General features: G+C 46.5%; 1 protein-coding gene across 1 annotated transcript in view; it reads right to left on the reverse strand.

The window, feature by feature from the left end:
* The window catches only part of MBTPS1 (membrane bound transcription factor peptidase, site 1), a 514,786-nt gene that overhangs the window by 145,421 nt on the left and 349,372 nt on the right, over positions 1-19,993 (reverse strand).

The raw sequence follows: 19,993 nt of genomic DNA on the forward strand, positions 1-19,993 counted from the left end.
AAAATGTTTTAAAAAGAAATGTCTTAAGAGCTTTTCTAAACTGAAGATATTCACAAATTCTTAAAGAAAAGAAGGAAGAGCATTCCAAAACTGTGCAGACCTGATAGGAAACAGTAGACTGAAAAAAGCTCTTTGCCTTTACATGGTGAAATGAGGGAAATTTTAGTAAAAATTGATTTCTCATAAATCTAGAAATAAAATCATTTAGGAAAAACAGATGAACACCTAAATGAGCAGGAGTTGATCCACACAATGCTTGACAAGTCAAAGCTGATACCTTAAATTGAAATCTTGCCTTCAATGGTAACCAATGCAAATGGAATAACAAAGAAGTAATATGATCTTGTCTTCTGCAAAATTAACTCATGCTGCTGCATTCTGTACTTGTAATTTATACTTCAGCATCTTTGTGCAACCAGTATAGAGTTACAATAGTCCAGTTTTTAAAATAGCAAAACCTGAACCAACAATCTAAAAACAGACAAATCAAAAATGTCTGAATAATTCTTAATTTCTTTAATAGAAAGAATCTCTTACCTGAGTTTCTAAATGTACTCGACTATCCACCTCAATTCCCAGAATTCTGGAAGAGACATCCAGTTTACCTGAAAATTATTAACTTGTAATTTGGGCCTCAATCCATTCATCTATATCCCTTTTAAATCCACACTAGCAGAAATCTCTGACGCAATAGCTGCTAGTTTTTCCATCATGGATAGCGTAGTTACTTACCTGTAGCAGGTATTCTGTGAGGACAGCAGGCTGATTGTTCTCACGTATGGGTGACATCCACTGCAGTCCCAGGTCCGGAAAATCTTCCTAGCAACAAAGGTTGCTAAAGCCTTCGAGCGTGCGGGTGCGCGCACCGTGCATGCGTGGCCATCTTGCCGCCCATCGAGCGAGAGTCCCGCTTCAGTCAACTTATGAAGCAAAACCAAGAAAGGACAACTCCAAAGGGGAGGTGGGCGGGTTGGTGAGAACAATCAGCCTGCTGTCCTCAGAGAATACTGCTACAGGTAAGTAACTACACTTTCTCCGAGGACAAGCAGGCTGCTTGTTCTCACATATGGGCATCCCTAGCCCCCAGGCATGGGCGTAGTTTGACTACTTCATTTTGGGGGGGGGGGGGGAAGGATGGGGCGGAGCATATTAGCATATTCATTTGGCATATATATATATATATATATATAATGAATATGTATGAGATATCAAGCCAGCTCTTTCTCCCTTCCTTCCTTCTTTCCTCCTTACCCAGCAATCCCTCTTCATCTCCAGTAGTATTTCCCCACCCCCTTTCCCCATACCATACCAGTGTTGACCTTGGAAATGCATAGGCTCTATATGTAGATCCTTCAAGAGGTAGTGTGTCATGATTTAGGCTCTACACCCTTTCTGATGTTTTGGTCCCACCTCAGTAAGGCCAACACACAATCTCTCCACTGCAAAACGCTATACCCAAACTTGTGCAAAAACACACTCATATCCTTACTAAACCATAACAGCACTAATTCCAAGGACAGGACGAGCTACAACCTTATGTGTAAAAAGGCAGAACTGTAATTACACCAGGCTCTAAAACACCAATACACTACCTCGTGAAAAAAAGCAAAACAGAAAGGGCTGCAAATACTACACACTAGCAGAATACTGCACCTTGATCACACATGAAAAACACATGACAACAGACATGACACAAGGAACTAGAAATAAAAAAATATGAAGGCAAAATACTGAACTGGAAAGTTAACTCAAGAAGTCAGACTCAACATGCTGCAATACCAGAAAAATTGAAATTTACATGCAAAATATCACAGATGCACATTTCAAAAAGCTGACATATTCCAATTAATAAATTCTGAATACAATACTATTTTCTACCTTTGTTGTCTGATCATTTAGTTTTTCTATTCGCTTTGGTCCCAGTGTCTTCTGTTTTATGCAGTGTCTTCTTTCGATTTCATATTTTCTCTCTCACCATGTCCACCATCCTCCTGTGTCCTTATGCGTCCTGTCTACCATCTGTAGCCCTGTTCCTATCCTTCCTCGAGTATCTGCCCTCAACGTGTTCCAAACCAGCCCTTAAACTCAGCAGTTTCTCCTCCCTCCATCCATATCCAGCATTTCTCCTCATTCTCCTCCATCCATGTCCACCACTTCTCCTCTTTCCCTTCCCCTCCATCATGTGCATCTCCTTCGTCTTTCCTTCCCTTCATCCTTGTCCAACATTTCTCCTCTCTTCCCTGCCCTCCACTCCATCCATGTCCAGCATTTCTCCTCTCTTCCCTCCCCTCCATCCATGTGCATCTCCTTCCTGACTTCTCTCCCCTCCATCCATCCGTCCAGCAACTCTCCATTCTCCCCTGCCCTCTCCTCCATCCACCAAATTTTCCTCTCTCCCCTGTCCCCTCCATCAATCCCTGTTGTCCAGCAATTCTCCTCTCTCCCCTGCCCATCCTGTTTCTATCTATCCCCTTCCCATCTATCCAGCATCTCCCCCCCTCTCAGAGTCCCCCTTCGCAGCATCAAACTATAAATGGCGAGTGACCGTACTCCACCCGCAAATGCGCAGTAGAGACTTCCCTCTCTGTCCCGCCCCTGCGTCAATACATGATGACGGGAGCGGGACAGAGAGGAAACTGCGCGAAGGGGAGGGAGGGAACCGCCAATGTGGCTACCGCTCCCCCCCCCAGAGGTCGCCGCTACCACTCCCCCACCCGGAGTCGCCACCCCCGCCCCCCTCCACCCCGGCCCATGCACTCTCTTCGGTACTGAAACTTACATCGCCGACATGCAGCAGCAGGCAGATCAGCTGAGCTCCCCATCGGCCTTCCTTCCCTGCCTGTGTACCGCCCTCAGCCGACGTTACGTCACACGAGGGCGGGACACAGGCAGAGAAGGAAGGCCGACGGGAGCTCTGCTAATCTGCCTGCTGCGTTTCGGCGACGTAAGTTCCATAGCGAAGAGAGGGCCTGGGCCGGGTGGAGGGGGGGGTGGCGACGGTGATGACACCGGGGGGGGGGGGGGGGCCCGATAGCGGCGACCTCGGGGGGGGGGGGGCACTGCAGCGGCGAGAGGAGGGGGCCTTGGAAAAACCCCATACTAGCCCGTTTTAATGGGCTCAACAGCTAGTCTCCCCATAAAGACCATAGTAACATAGTAGATGACAGCAGAAAAAGACCTGCACGTCCATCCAGTCTGCCCAACTCATATGTGCTACTTTTAATGTATACCTTACCTTGATTGTATCTGCCATTTTCAGGGCACAGACCGTAGAAGTCTGCCCAGCACTAGTCCCGCCTCCCACCACCGGATTTTAAATGAAGTTTAACTGGGTGGTAATGTCACTTCTGTTAGTAGTATAATTTAATTATGCTGTGCAGTATGATTGTATATTACAACACACACTTCCTCTGGTTCTTTCCCATTCTAAACCCCTCTCCCAAGAGATTAATCCCTCCTTTTCATCCTATACCCCCATGCCCTTCACTTCCCACATCTCAGCACTGAATTTAACATAGCCCAGGAGCACCTGCTTTGCTAACCTTTTTCTCCTCATCTCACCCATGGGGCTCTGCAGCAGGAGAGGCATTAATCACAAGGCAGCTCCTGCTGCTGCAGAACTAATCTCACTGTGTGAAATAAAAGATCACACTTCCCAATGCAAGTTCTTCCACTAAACCAAACCTAGCTCAAACGACAACATAGATGCAGCAGCTCACAGCAGGTTTGCTTGCTGTGTTTTGAGTGAACGGCGACGGCTGAACGGGGCAGTGGAAACGAGAGGTACCACATGGCTTTCTTCCTTACAGTGGTGGACTAATCAGGAGCCTTCCAGTCCAGCGGCGAACGGGGGTGGAGCGAGCGAGCGAGCGGGAGTTGTAAAAGCCAACAAGCAGACACGCTCGTCTCCGATCGCTTCGCTTGCCCTGCCCTGTCTGCGTCCCGCCTTCCTCTGATGTCATTTCCTTTCGGGCGGGACGCTGAGAGGGCAGGGAAGCGAAGCGGACAGAGAGAGAAGAGCTTGTCTGCTTGTTTCTTTACTTCTGGCGCCCCTGGTAAGTCGTCGCCGTTTGTGGGGGCATTGCCCCCCTCGCCCCCCCCAGGCTTACCCCCAGGCTCACTCAAAACAATAAACAGGGTCAATTGGGACTCGCAACGGCGAGGACATAACATAAGTGGACCTACAAAGAACATCTAACAGAGTGCAGCCTGGAACAGATTAAAATGGGCCTAGGGGGTGGAGTTGGATTCTAACCCCGAACAGATTCTGCAGCACCGCTGCCCAAACTGACTGTCGCGGCGGCTATCCTGCTGAAGGCAGTAATGAGATGTGAATGTGTGGACTGATGACCACGTCGCAGCCTTGCAAATCTCTTCAATAGTGGCTGACTTCAAGTGGGCCACTGACGCTGCCATGGCTCTAACACTATGAGCCGTAAAATGACCCTCAAGAGTCAGCCCAGCTTGGGCTTAAATGAAGGAAATGCAATCTGCTAGCCAATTGGAAATGGAGCGTTTCCAGACAGCCACTCCCCTTCTGTTGGGGTTGAAATAAACAAACATTTGGGCGGACTGTCTGAAGGGGCTTGTCCGCTCCACATAGAAGGCCAATGCTCTCTTGCAGTCCAATGTATGCAACTGACGTTCAGCAGGGGGAGTATGAGGGCTGGGAAAGAATGTTGGCAAGACAATTGACTGGTTCAGATGGAACTCCGACACCACCTTCGGCAAGAACTTAGGGTGAGTGCGGAGGACTACTCTGTTATGATGAAATTTAGTATAGGGAGCAAGGGTTACCAAGACTTGAAGCTCACTGACTCTACGAGCTGAAGTGACAGCCACCAAGAAAATGACCTTTCAGGTCAAATACTTCAGATGGCAGGAGTCCAGTGGCTCAAAAGGAGCTTTCATCAGCTGGGTGAGGATGACGTTGAGATCCCATGACACTGGTGGAGGTTTGACAGGGGCTTTGGCAAAAGCAAACCTCTCATGAATCGAACAACTAAAGGCTTCCAGAGTTAGGCTTACCCTCCACACGCTAATGAAAAGCACTAATAGCACTAAGATGAACTCTTACGGGGTTTGGTCTTAAGACCAGACTCTGACAAGTGCAGAAGGTAATCAAGCGGGTCTGTGTAAGACAAGAGCGAGGATCTAGGGCCTTGCTGTCACACCAGACAGCAAAATCTCCTCCATTTAAAAGAGTAACAACTCTTTGTGGAATCTTTCCTGGAAGCAAGCAAGACTCAAGAGACACCCTCAGAAAGACACAGAAAGCGAAATCTACGCCCTCAACATCCAGGCTGTGAGAGCCAGAGACTGGAGGTTGGGATGCAGAAGTGCCCCCTTATTCTGAATGATGAGGGTTGGAAAACACTCCAATCTCCATGGATCTACGGAGGTAACTCCAGAAGAAAAGGGAACCAAATCTGACGCGGCCCAGAAGGGAGCAATCAGAATCATGGTTCTGTGGTCTTGCCTGAGTTTCAGCAAAGTCTTCCCTACTAGAGGTATGGGAGGATACGCATACAGAAGGCCTGACTCCCAATGTAGGAGAAAGGCATCTGAGGCTAGCCTGTCGTAGGCCTGAAGTCTGGAACAGAACTGAGGGACCTTGTGATTGATCTAGTGGCAAAAAGATCCACCGAGGGGTGCCCCACGCTCTGAAGATATTGCGGACAACTGCCCTGTTGAAGAGACCACTCGTGAGGTTGCATTATCCTGCTCAACCTGTTGGCCAGACTGTTGTTTATGCCTGCCAGATACTTGGCCTGGAGAAACATGCCGTGACGGCGAGCCCAACACCACATCTGGCCAGCTTCCCAACATAGGGGGCGAGATCCGGTGCCCCCCTGGTTGTCTGTCTGAATTTGGATAATTTGATTGGATAGCCGATCTCTGAAAGTCTTTAGAGTGTTCCAGATCGCTCGCAAACTCCAAAAGATTGATCTGAAGACCTGATTCCTGAAGGGACCAAGCTCCCTGAGTGTGGAGCCCATCTATATGAGCTCTCCACCCTAAGAGGGATACATCCGTTGTCAGCACTTTTGAGGCTGATGAATTTGGAAGGGACGTCCCAAGGTCAAATGGAGTGAATTGTCCACCATAGCAGGGAATTGTAAAAAACGGTGGACAACTGGACTACATCCTCTAGATCCCCAGCAGCTTGATACCACTGGGAAGCCAAGGTCCATTGAGCTGATCTCATGTGAATACGGGCCATGGGAGTCACATGAACTGTGGAGGCCATATGGCCCAGAAGTCTCAACATCTGCCAAGCTGTGATCTGCTGAGACGCTCTGGCCAAGGAAACCAGGGACAGAAGGTTGTCCGCCCTCGCCTCAGGAAGATAGGCCTGAGCTGTCTGAGAGTCCAGCAGAGCTCATATGAATTCTAGTTGTTGAACTGGAAGGAGATGGGACTTTGAGTAATTTATAACAAACCCGAGTAGCTCCAGGAGTTTGAGAGTCATCTGCATGGACTGTAGAGCTCCTGCCTCCGAGGTATTCTTCACCAGCCAATCGTCGAGATAAGGGAACACATACACTCCCAAGCCTGCGTAGCGATGCTGCAACGACCACCAGGCATTGGTTAACACCCGGGGTGCAGAGGCGAGCCCAAAGGGCAGCACACAATACTGAAAGTGCTGTGTTCCAGATGGAATCGAAGATACTGCCTGTGAGCTGGCAGTATCTGGATGTGTGTAATAAGCATCCTTCAAGTCCAGGGTGCATAGCCAGTCGTTTTTCTGAATCATGGGAAGAAGGGTGCCCATGGAAAGCATCCTGAACTTTTCTCGAATCAGATATTTGTTCAGGGCCCTTATGACTAGGATGGGATGCGTCCTCCTTGTTTTTCTTTTGCACAAGGAAGTACCTGGAATAGAATCCCAGCCCTTCTTGCCCCTGGTGGCATGGGCTCGACCGCATTGGTGCTGAGAAGAGCGGAGAATTTCTCTGCAAGTACCTGCCTGTGCTGGAAGCTGAAGGACTGAGCTCCTGGTGGGCACTTTGGAGGTTTGGAGATGAAATTGAGGGAGTATCCCTGCCAGACTATTTGAAGAACCCACCGATTCGGAGGTTACAAGAGGCCACCGTTGGTGAAAAAAGTTTAACCTCCCGCCGACCGGTAGATCGTTCTGGCACGGACACTTTTATTGCTGCTATGCTCGCCTGGAGCCAGTCAAAAGCCCCAATCCCTTGCTTTTGCTAGGGAGCTGCAGGCGCATGCTGTTGACGTGAATGAGAGCGCTGGGGGTTGAGCCTGAGCAGGCTGGCAGGAAGGTGGATTGTACCTACGCTTATTTTTTTTTTTTTTAATTTATATATTTATAATATTTCAAACCTTATTCACAAGATATATCTTGTACAAGACACACAGAGATATTATCTGAAATAACAAAAAAATATTCTAAAGTAAATATTCCTCTTTTCTTAGACCACTAATTTAGAGGGGGAGGTCAGTAACGTTGAGGAGAACATATATCATATTAGTTCATAATAGGCAATAAGGCCTGACCCAAACCACGGGCTATTTTACAATTACTTTACTCAACACTAGTCCCGAAAGTCATTTGGTAATTTTCTTTAAAGCAATAAAGCTTTTCAGCTGATCCGGTTCATAGAAAACATATTTGTTACCCACATATCTTATCATACATTTGCACGGGTAAGCCAGTAAAAAAACTGGCCCCCAGTGCTTTGGTATCTTCTCTTAATGTAAGAAACTTTCTCCGTTTTTCCTGAGTTGCTCTTGTAACATCCGGGTAAATCCAGATTCGTGCGCCCAAGAATTCTTTTAAAGCATTTTAAAAATAGAACTTCATTATTGAGTTCAAGTCTTGCTCGAAGACTAAAGAAACCAACAACGTAGAGTGAGTGTGGATTTTGGTTAAGGATTGCTCTAGGAATGCAGTCAAATTTTGTAATCCGGAAGCTTGTTGCATTTGATTCTCTGGTTTTCTCTTTTCCTCCTCTCTCCTTTTTTGCGGTATTGGAAGATAGTAGATTTTGTTTATTGGGGGAATATGGTCAGAGGAGTAGTTGAGAATATCAGACAAATATTTTTTAAACAATTCAAGAGCCCTCAGTTCTACCATTTTAGGAAAATTCAATATTTGCAAATTGAGCGGCCTGTTAAAATTTTCAAGCTGATCGATTTTGTTATGGATAATAACTTTATCCTTAATCAGGCACTCAGTTGTAGTTTTTAGTGAACTTAGTTCTTGTTGGAAAAGTATTTTCTGGCTATCAGTATCTTGCTTGATTTTTTCTACAGTCAGACAAAAGATCAACTTTAATCATCAAAGAGGCAGTGTCCGAAGCAGCTTTTGTAATTGTCTTATTCAAATGCTGTAACATTATCCAAATGCTTGCTAGGGTTACCTCTGTGGGAGCTAATAGCTCCTGCTGTAAATCATCTGCAGGCTTCTCGGGCGAGGCTCCGTCTGTTGAGGATTCCTCAGCCCCCCCTTCGGAGACTTCTGAAAACTCTGCCTCACCTCTTGTGCTGCAGGACACAGAGGAGGGTTAAGATCTGGCGAGGAAAGAGTTGTTACTAGCCCCAGGGGAGTCGTCGCTTCTCCAGACGCTCCCACAGCAGGGCTCCTCGCCTCCTTCTCCCGTGGCGTGCTTGTAGCAAAACTATCGAGGGTCGACTGGACTAACTGGGTGGTTCCTGCCACAGATGGTGAGCTTTTTACTACCCCTTTCCTTTTTGTATGAGGCATCTTTCAGAGAAAACTATTATGTTTAAGATAGAAAAGGAAAAAAAATCCAGAGAGCCTCGATGCATGCTAACAGGCAACATCCGCCATCTTGAAATGCCCCTCCCCAATCCTACTGTGTACCTACGCTTATTGTAAGCATAGGGAGCATTCCTCCTTCCCCCGTAAAAACGTCTGATGAGGTAGATGCTGAAGGTGCCCGGTGGGAGAGTTTGTCGAATGCGGTTTCCCGCTGGTGGAGCTGCTCTACCACCTGTTCGACTTTCTGGCCACAAATATTATCCTCCGGCAAGGAACATCCGCAAGCCGCTGCTGGACCTGATTGTCTAGGTCAGAGGCACGCAGCCATGAGAGTCTGCGCATCACTATATCCTGAGCAGCGGCTCTGGACGCCACATCAAAAGAATCATAAGTACCCCTGGACTGGAATTTACGACACGCCTTCATCTGCCTGACCACCTCCTGAAAAGGCTTGGCCTGCTCCGAAGGGAGCTGATCGACCAAGTCCGTCAGTTGCTTCACATTGTTCCGCAAATGAATGCTCGTGTAGAGCTGGTAAGACTGAATTTTGGAGATGAGCATAGAGGACTGGTAGGCCTTCCTCCCAAAAGAGTCCAAATTCCGAGCCTCCCTTCCTGGGGGCGCCGAGGCAAAATCTATTGTACTTTTGGCTCTCTTGAGAGCGGAATCCACAACCCCCGAGTCATGAGGCAACTGGACCCTTATCAACTCTGGGTCCCCGTGAATCCGATACTGGGACTCAACCTTCTTAGGAATGGTGGGGTTAGATAATGGTTTCATCCAGTTCCTTAACAATGTCTGTTTGAGGGCATTATGTAGAAGAACAATGGATGACTCCTTAGATGGCGAAGGATAGTCCAGGACCTCGAACATCTCGGCCCTGTGCTCATCCTCAGTTACCACCGGGAAGGGAATGGCCCCAGACATTTCCCGCACAAAGGACGAGAAAGACAAACTCTCCGGAGGAGAAAGCTTTCTCTCTGGCGAAGGAGTAGGGTCAAAGGGAAGGCCACAAGACTCCTCAGAAGAGAAATATCTTGGGTCTTCCTCTGCCTCCCACGAGGCCTCACCTTCGGTATCGGACACGAGTTCTCTGACTGCAGTCCGAAGCCGAGCCCGTCTCGACGCTGAGGAGCTATGTCCCCGATGGGCGATGCCGAGAAGTTGACTCCCGTGCCCGGCGCCGATGAAGCCTCCCTCCATCGATGTTGACGGAGAGTCAACTTGTCTGGCAGCAGAAGGCCGATGCCGCAGTGGCACTGACGTCGAAGGCCTCACCACAGGCGGGGAGCCAGCCGCTGCATCTATCAACGGTACGACGGCGCAAGCACCCCTGGGTACCGGAACAGACGGTTGCAGCAGCCCTTCCAGGATCCCTGAAGAATGGCTCGGAGGTGCTCGTCAAGAGTGTCTGTCAAGAAAATCAGCGCAAAGCCGGCTAAGTAGAAGGCTCTTCTTTTCTGGGGCAACAGAACCGCCGTATATAGCCGCTCTTGATCGTGGAAAAAAGAAGACTGAAGCGGGACTCTCGCGCGACGGGCGGAAGATGTGCGCGCACCCGCGTGTCGAAAGCGTTAGCAACCTTTGTTGCTAGGAAGATTTTCCAGACCTGGGGCTGCCGTGGACCTCACCCATGTGTGACAACAAGCAGCCTGCTTGTCCTCGGAGAATCTTGGGCTAAAGCGTTTCAATTCAAACCAGCATAAGATTATCCGACTTCACTCATCACTAAGGATTAAAAGTCTCACAAAGTCTAAAAGTTCTTGGTGTCTTGTTGGATAATAACTTGCTACTCGACAGTCAAGCTAAGCTCATCACAAAAACAATGTTCCACTTCATGTGAATAGATTGGAGGCGGTCTCAGGGCAATTCATCACAAGGAGCTCTTCCAAACCCTTACTCACTGGTTTGGGTCCTATCGCATATTGACTACTGCAGTGGAATTTATGCTGGTTTGCCGAAATTTCATTCTGAAAAAATTCCAGACTGCTCAAAAGCACAGTTGCAAGGCTAATCTTAGGCAAACATGCTTTGATCATGCTCAACCTCTCCGTTTAATCTGCACTGGGCTCCCCATTGTAGACTGTATTACCTACAAATCTGCTCATTGACTCACAGATAATATATGGGGAAGCCCCCTGCCTACATGCTAGATTTGATAGATCTACCATCAAGAAATGCTTCTGTGGCTGCTCGATCCTACCTTAATCTACATTACCCAAGCTGCAAGTCTGTTAAATACAAACTGCTCTTTTCATCTTCTTTCTCCTACGTCAGCCCAAAGTCTTGGAACGTCCTACCAAGACATCTAAAGTGACTGACGACCACCAGCTATTCAAGAAATCCTTAAAAACATTTTTATTCGAGAAAGCTTATCCCTCCAAATAATGCTCAGTCTCCACCTTCCTCACATTGCCTATACCCGTTTATCCAACGTGTACTATCCTTATGTTCTTTCCCGTCCTTCTGACTTTGTGTCATTACCATCCTTGCATTGTAACCTTTTGTAATATTGTAAGGCACATTGAGCCAGTGGCGTAGCCACAGGTGGGCCTGGGTTGGGCCGGGGCCCCATCCACTTAGGGCTCAGGCCCACCCAACATCAACACATATTTAGTGCTAGCTAGTGGGGATCCCAAGTTTGCTAGCTGAAGACCTCCCCCTGATGGTGCTGAAAACACTACCTCTCCACTCAGCAGTCTAAGTTTCCTAAGCTGCTGATATGGCCTCTTGACTAGGCCCACCCAAAATCTGCTGTCTGGCTACGCCCCTGCATTGAGCTCCGCTCTAGTGGAAAATGTGGTGGTATAAATGTACCAAAAATAAATAAAATGTCACTCAAAGGTAACGGTGGAACCTATCCATAAAAACTTTGTTTTCACTTTATAAGTGGAAACCCATGAAATTACTAAATATAAACAACCACAAAGAGTAGATTCATGTCCTATGTTGCCAATAGTGAAGTCAACACCACAGTAATGTCACCTGCATATATAAGGATTGGATCTTGAGTTCTCTAGATTTTTGTAAATGGTTGCATGAAGATATTAAACGGTGTAGGGGACAATAGGGAGCCCTGAGGGACCCCACAAGTTGCTCTCCAGGGCTCCGCTATTTCCCAATGCATTTCACTAAATATGATCTATCTAGAAACCTCTGAATTCAACAGAAAAGAGGACCCGAGATACCAAAAAAGTCCAATAGAAATAGCAAAAGAGTATGATCCACCAACCAAAAGCACTAAATCAAACTGCACTATAAGGAAGTCTATCCTAACTTTATGTCTCCTGAGCTGAAGTAGGAAATATGGATGATTTTTGTACTAAACCCTTCTGAAAGCCCAGACTGTGACTGGTGCAATATTTCAAATTTATCCAAATAATTAACCAATCGTTCCTTAACCCAACCCTCCATCAGTTTAACCAATAGAGGGATTGATGCCACCAGCCTTTAATTAGACAGTTCCTGCACATCTTCCATTGGGTTTCAAAATAGGAGTAAGCACTATCTCAGACTTTGATTACTGGAAAACAACCAGCCTGAAGTTGTAAATTAAGCCTATCTGTTAAATTCACAATCAGTAAACTAGGTGATTGTGACCAAAACAGGTGGTTTTTAAGCCTGTAAAAACTGTATTAGTTCTTGATGTATATTTCTCTAGTTTGGCCAGCAGGTGGTGCATGTTTATGTTTAAAACCGTTACAGAGGGTCACGTGATGTCGTGTTGAGAGAGCAGACGCAAGTGGGAAAAGCTCCTGGTTCGGATCACCAAAACCCACCCTTCTAAGCTACTGTACATTGAATGGACCAAAAACGGAGAATATAAGCACACCCTCTTAAGAATATTTTGTGAAAATAGTGATGTGGTTGCCAGCATTATGACTACAAACGGCTCGCAGGAGGAGAAGATAGCGAGGTGCGACTCCAAGATGGTGGCAGGAGGTGAGGGAGGCCCCTCCACGGTCAGCTCCGCGTGGGTGTCTGAAATTGTCCACAGAAGTAACACATGCCCATCGATGCTCATTTGACAAAAAAATGCAGGTAGTGTCCGCTAAATTGGGACAGTGTCGATGGGAAACTTGGAAGCTCTGAAGGGGGGGAGTTTTCGGCTTACTGCCAACGTGTCTCTGACCTGGAAGATCTGGTACAGCAGTTAACAACCCTGATAGCAGCTTTACAAGATAAAGTGAAAGCCCTTGAGGATAAATCTGACGATATGGAGAATTGCTCCCAAAGGGGGAATCTACAGTTTGTAGGCCTGCCTGAATCTATCCCAGAGACAGAGTTGAGAAAGTTCCTGAAGTCATGGATAATATCTGCATTGATGTTGCAACCTGCAATGGGACCCCTGCAGATAGAGCGGGCGCATAGGCTGGGACCTAAAAGATCAACAGAGGAGCGTCCACGTGTGGTAATATGCAAGATCATGAACTATGTATAAAATGGAGATCTTGAGAGAGATAAGAGCGAAAGGACCCTTAAAGTATGAGAATAAAACAGTTTTGGTGCTTTCAGGATTTCTTGGCCCGGGTCTCAAACTTAAGAAAGGCTTACGCACCAATCTGCACAAAACTCCATCGACATCATATACAATTTGCTTTGCTTTATCCAGCGCGACTCAAGGTTTTTACAGAAGGAAAAGCTCAATTTTTTTGATTCTTCTGAGTCGGCTAAAGCTTTTCTACAGGGCATGCCCAACTCAGAGAGCACCTAAAGACACAGAGTGATGACAGTGGATGGGCCATATGGGCGATATTGCTGATGATTGTCGCGGGACACAAAGACGAAGTTTTACAAAAGAACGGATCTAGTTATGGACTGGCTCAAAAATTGAACTTTGGATCCCAGATGAAGACGTTTGCCCTGGATGTGTGGGACATGTTGGAGTACCGGTTTGTGTGTCAGGGATGACTGGAACATTCTGGAGCCATCATGGAGAATTAACAACAACTGTTATATTAAAAGATGTCCAGGATGATCTATTTTGTTGGGGAGTATGTATGAGAATCAAGAGATTGAGGAAGGGTATAAGGGAGGTGGGCTTGAATGTGGGCATATTTTTCTGCCTTGAGAATGGGCTTGTTTGAACATGATGTGGGATGGGGGGGGGGGGGTCCCCGTTAAGAGATCTGCCTGGCGGATAAAGCATTGTCTTTTATCTTAGCCGCTATGCGGAAGGGGTTGGCTGGAGTTTTCTAGGGGGGGCGGGTTATGTTAAGTTCCTAGCTTGAGAGAGGTCAGATATTCTTATTTTATATACTGATGTTTAAGCAGAATTGGGAATAAAGTTGACAGATGGAGAATAAGTATGAGTATGAGGGAATGTGTGAGGGTGGCTGAAGGCAGAGGTGGGTAGGGAGGGAGGAGCAGGCGAGTAGGAAAGAGTTAAGCTGTAAATATGGGAGAGATTAGAGTGATTGATTATGTGCGTGAGAGGGTGGGGATATCTGACTGTTAGGATTCGGTATGACTGGTGAGGGAGAGCAGGGGTTGGAACGGAATGATAAACAAAGGTTAGAGATCTGAATTTTGAAAAGGGCTGGTCTATACAGATAGGTTCGGGGTTTATAAGCCTTATGTTATAATCTACTGATGTCATGGTGGAAATATTGTTATTTGGGTGATGTTGTTTTCCTTTTCTGGGTTATAAAGCAGATAATGTGAATAAATTTGTTTTTGGCGCGCTTTGGGATTTTGAATCAGGAGGGTGGGGGAGGTGTTCTGGGAGGGGGAGTTTCCCCACACGGGCCGTTGTCCATCGTGTGTGTTGGGCACTTTAGAGTAAAAAAAAGGGGATAGGGAAGGGTACATGCAGGTGAGGGCGGGAATTGGGTTTTGTGTGGGGGGTTTTTCTTTTTTGGGGGGCCGGATGATTAGATGTGGGGAATCGGGGGGAGGTTTATTTGTTTTGTTATTTTTTGTTTTGAGCGGAGGGGCCCTTCTGGGGGGTCGGATTGGCGCAACTGGCCAATGGGGGGCTCTTCTGGGGGGTCGGATTGGCGCAACTGGCCAATCTCTAGTAAACTGGGGTGAAAGGGTTAGGGAGCACCCTAACAACTATAGCAAATGGGTCTTGGATTTTTATATATTGGCTAGGACAAATTGAAAGGGGTTAAATTGATTTCTTGGAATGTTAATGGAGTATCTTCACCAATTAAAAGGCAAAAAATCTTGCAAACTCTAAATCGCCATAAGGCTGATGTTGTGTTTCTGCAGGAAACTCACCTTTCGGCTGCTGAGCATTTGAAGTTCAAATGCTGGTGGGTGGGTCAGATTGTAGACTTACCGCCTTTGAATTGTAAATCTGGACTCCTGGTGCTGGTTCGGAAGGGACTAGATTTAGTAATACATCAGACATGGAGCAATCCTCGGGGAAGGTTTCTGATACTTAAAAGTGTCTCTGCACAAAAAGTCCTTATTATTATGCAATGTATATGGACCCAATGTGTACGATCATAAATGGGTACGGGGTTTGATACGCAAGGTAGCAGACATGATGGACATGCCAATTGTTATGGGAGGTTACTTTAATATGGTCCATGAGCCCTCGCTGGATAGATCTACAGAGGTTATGAAGGGGGGTGGTATATCAGATAAAGGAATCCCACTTGTTATGTTCGGGGTTGGAGTTTCTGGATATTTAGAGAGCTTTACATCCTTCAGATCGAGATTACACTCATCTCTCGAGGGCCCATGGTTCGCAGTTTAGAATTGACTATTGGCTTCTTTCCACTGGTTTATTTTCACAGGTCTTGGGGGCGGGGATAGGTTCTTATGGTGTTTCAGACCATTCTTTTGTGTGGTGTTCCTTGGAGTATGGTGACTCTGGAAACCAACAATTTGTCTGGCGTTTCCCTCAGAAGCTATATTGGGACCCTTTATTCAAGGAACGCCTATTGAAAAAATGGGCGGAATATCAGTTTCAAAATGAGGAGTTTAGGCAGCAACCGATTTTGTATTGGGAGGCTGCTAAAGCTGTACTACGTGGAGAAATATTGGCGTATTCTTCCTTCAAGAAGAAATCTAGAGACAGGGAGATCTTACGGTTAGAGAAACAGATAGCTAAAGTTAGAGTTCAGTATGGGAGGAGTCCGATGGCTCAGATCCGGGGCTCTTTGACTGCACTTCAGACAACTTAAATGAGCTTTCTGCATGAAAGGGCAATAAATCGATGAAATATTAATAAATACTCAGCTCTTTTTACATGGGAACAAAGCCTGGAAAGCTCATGTCCAATTTGATAAAGCAGGCCGGGATCGCGTATTATCACTCAAATAGAGAGGGATGATGGAGTGTTGGTATGGATCTGATCGGGAGAATAGCAGCAATATTCACCAATATTATCAAAAGTTGTATGGAGAACCCGCAGGAGCTGCCTATGGATGAGACCTTATATTTAGAAAATCTGGACTTGCCAAAGTTGGATGAGAGGGAAGTAAACAAACTCAATAGTGCCATAACGACAGAGGAGGTGACCCTGGTAATTCAACAGAGTGCTTGTTTAAAGCTCCAGGTCCAGATGGCTTTAGAAGCTGAATTCTATAAAGCTATTGTCCCCTTCCATTCTCTCAAACTTTACAATCGTACTTTACGCAGTTTGTGGGGAAGGAACCCTTCCGCAGTCACTCCAGTTGGCTCAAATAGTGCTGCTGGTTGAAACCCGGAAGGGACCCGGAGAAGCCTTCCTCGTATAGGCTTGATCTCTCTGTTGAATATGGAAAACTAAATTATTTGCAAAGATCCTGGCCAATCGGTTGGTCTAGAGGGCTTCCAAAGTTGATCTCGGAACAACATGTAGGGTTTGTGGTTGGGCGCACAGTATCACATAATTTGCGAAAACTCTTGATCTCCATGGAACAGGTGGAGAAGGTAGTGAACCATCCTTGTTAGTAAGCTTTGATGCAGAGAAACGCATTTGATCAAGTGTATTGGGAGTTTCTTTTCAACGGTTTCTGACAAGATATGGCTTTTCTGGGGGTATTTTGGAGGTGCTTCAAGCGCTGTATAAGTCCCCTCATGCACGGGATCCAGGTAAATGCCGTATTATCCTCGGAGTTTGAGATTTATCGAGGCACTAGGCAGAGTTGCCCTCTGTTGCCCATGCTCTTTGTATTATCTATGGCCTCTTGATCAGAGCTATCATGGGGAACCCTAACATCAAAGGTGTAAGAATAGGGTTCACATGTATTCAAGGTCTCGACATTCGCGGATGATTTGTTGGGGCATCATTGTGGAACCTCAGGTGTCTTTAGAAACGTTAATGGAGTGTTTGTAGAATATGGGGATTTTTCGGGTTCAACTTGAACTTACACAAATCATTAGCGATCTGCCACTGGGTCAGAAGTGCAGGATAATTGTTAGGCCCCTTCCCGTTCACAGTGGAATCCATCTCGTTTCGGTACCACTGGGTATTCAATTGCCTCGTAATACGGGGATGCTTTACAAGTAACTATAATCGTTTTATTGGACCATTGCAGGACCATGTTATCTAAATGTAGCAGCTCCCTCTCTCAATTCATGGAAAATTCAGCTGTTTAATATGGTATTATTCCCGAAGTGTTTATACTATCCCAATTATTAACAATTAAGATATTAGGCACGTGACCTTAAGGCCCTGCAGAGGATGTTATCTTCTTTCTGCTGGGAGTCAATGAAGCCAAGGATGTCTTTTAAGCACCTAATTGGTTCTTGGAAATCTAGAGGTTTGGGACTCCCCGATTTATCACTGTATAATTATGCCTGTTTGCTTCGTCACCTTGGGGGATTGGGTCTTATACCCCAAGAGATTATGAGGCGGCATTTTACTCTCCTTGGCATGTTCATTTTCTTTTGCACTGTTCACAGGATTCTCTCCCGAGGTGGTTGAAGAAAGAGTGTGGTACTTCGGGTCACTGCGGCTGAACTTGGAGTTTTCTGATAAGGCAGTTGGGTGGATTGGTGTCACGTCTTGGGCCATGACCACCCTCAGACTTACCTTGGTTCCTGGGGGTCAGCTTCCTAGCTGGCTCCTGTTTCTTCTGTCTGTCCTTTCTGAGCTAGCTCTGGCTCTCTGTGCTGGCTGCATCCAGCAGCATGACACTAATTGCCTCACTATATTGCACCTGTGGGTGTTGCCTGGGTTAGCTCTCTCTCTCTCTCTCTGTGTGCTGGCTGCATTCCAGCATGACTCTAATTGCTTCACTACAACCTGGGGTGTGAGAAGCCTCTGTTGTTTCACTGTGCTTTCTGCCTGCTCTGTGGTTTGTGCCTGAACAGCCTCCGTAGTTACTTAGAGATTGCTGCCAGCTGTGTCTCTGGTGTTGAAGGCCTTTATTAATCACTTAGAGACTGCAGCCTTTGCCTTTCCATGCCTAATGCCTCCGCAGTGCCCTTAGGTCCCGAGGTTAGTGTGCTTGTTGCACAGTTAGCTTTCCTTGTCTTTCTTGTGGCTTCCATCCTTCTGCTTGCGAGTTACTATCACTGTGGGCCTTGCCTTCTGGCCCTTCTGGTGTTTATTGCTCCTGTGGGCCTTCTGGCCCCTTCTGTGTTTATTGCTCTGTGGGCCCTTCTGGCTCTTCTGTGTATTATTGCTTTGTGGGCTTTCAGCCTTTCTGTGTTTATTATTCTCTGTGGGCTTCTAGCCTTTCTGTTATCCCTGTGCAGTGGTGCTGCTCCCTGTCTGAGGTTGGTGAGCGGCTGATGCTGCAGCCATTTCTCTCCTTTCTATCTGTTAGCTACTGTAGCTCCAGTCTAACCCTTCCTCTGGCAAGCATAGCTGTCATTCCCATTCCCTTGAGCTTAGCTTGTATGTAGCTCCTGTGTCCTCTTCCCTGCCTGTCTGCCTTGCTTTAGCCTAGGTACTTGGGAGCACCGCTGGATCCTGACTCCGGTTGTTCCTGTTGCTGGTTCCAGTTCTGGTTTCCCTGTATGCCCTACCAGATGCTCGAACCTGAGGGCTCAACCCTCGGGGAAAGGCAGCTAAGCGTAGGTGAAGCCTACTCCAGTGTGTTCCGGTCCGGTGCGTTCCAGTCCCGAGTGTTCCAGTGCAGGGCTCCAGTCCAGCCTTGTCTCTTCTCTGCTCCCAAGGTGATCTTGCCTGCCACTGCCGCTCCTCGGCTGTGGTCCAAGGACTCACGTACCCAGGGAAGAAGCCTGACAGAATGCCAAGGTCCCTCGAGAACATGACAGATGGGTGGACCATATCGGACCAACTCCTGATTGGAGGAAATATACAGTTTTCTCCAGGGAGGGAGAATGAAAGCCTTCACTCGTTGGGCAGCTAGAGGAGTCTCATTATACAGCATGTTTTAAATTCTGAGGGAAGGCTGCTTTCTTTGGGAGTTCTTGGTAACGAAAGGGATAGTAGTGCCACAAGACTTGATGGCTTATCTTCAAATACGTCATTATGTATCTTCGTTAGATCCAGGGGCTCTGGTACCGTCATGGGGGGTGAGATTGGAGGCATTCTTTGATAAGTTTCGGGAAGGAGTTCATTTCAGGTTCCGGTTTACATAAAGCATTGCAGTTGAACTCCCAAGCCAGGACATATGATATTCTTACAGCAAGGTGGGATCATGGGAGGTCAAGTATTGTTATTCACCTCTAAAGCTGATTAAGCGGATCCCGGAGATCTCAGTAAGCATTGAGTTGAGGGAATGTCCAATTCGAACTCTACATAAGGCATATTCACACAAGACCGATTGTTCAAAATAGGGGGCAGTAGAAATACTCTGTGTGTCAGAAATGTAATCAAGGGGTCGAATTCCTTTTTCATTCCTTTTGGGAATGTCGGAGGGTGAGGGCTTTCTGGAGAGCTGTTTTTTAAATTATCTGAGGAGATTGTTGGGTTGTGACCTACCGCTTTACCTACAGCTGTACTGTTGGATAATTATGAACTCTTTCACATTTGCAATCGATCACATTTTTAAAATTTGATTACCTCAATCCACAATATCATTATTGATCATTATATCTCATCCTGATCTCACTCATATGGTTACGTATTATTTATTTACTTACCCTCATCTCACTTTATGTTATGTGTTATTTATTGCCTTACCTTAATTTACCTATTATTCTTCGCATCTTACTTGTAACTGTACTGAGTCTTCTACTCTGTTAATGGATAATGATATTACGACATACTGTAAGCCACATTGAGCCTGCAATATGGGTGGGAAAATGTGGGATACAAATAAGGCAAAATAATAATAAATAAATATTTGTTTCTTAGGAAGGCAGGGGTGTTGGGTAAGTGATCGTTGGGGT

Source organism: Microcaecilia unicolor, chromosome 5 (genome assembly GCF_901765095.1).
Source record: "Microcaecilia unicolor chromosome 5, aMicUni1.1, whole genome shotgun sequence".
Taxonomy (NCBI): Eukaryota; Metazoa; Chordata; class Amphibia; order Gymnophiona; family Siphonopidae; genus Microcaecilia; species Microcaecilia unicolor.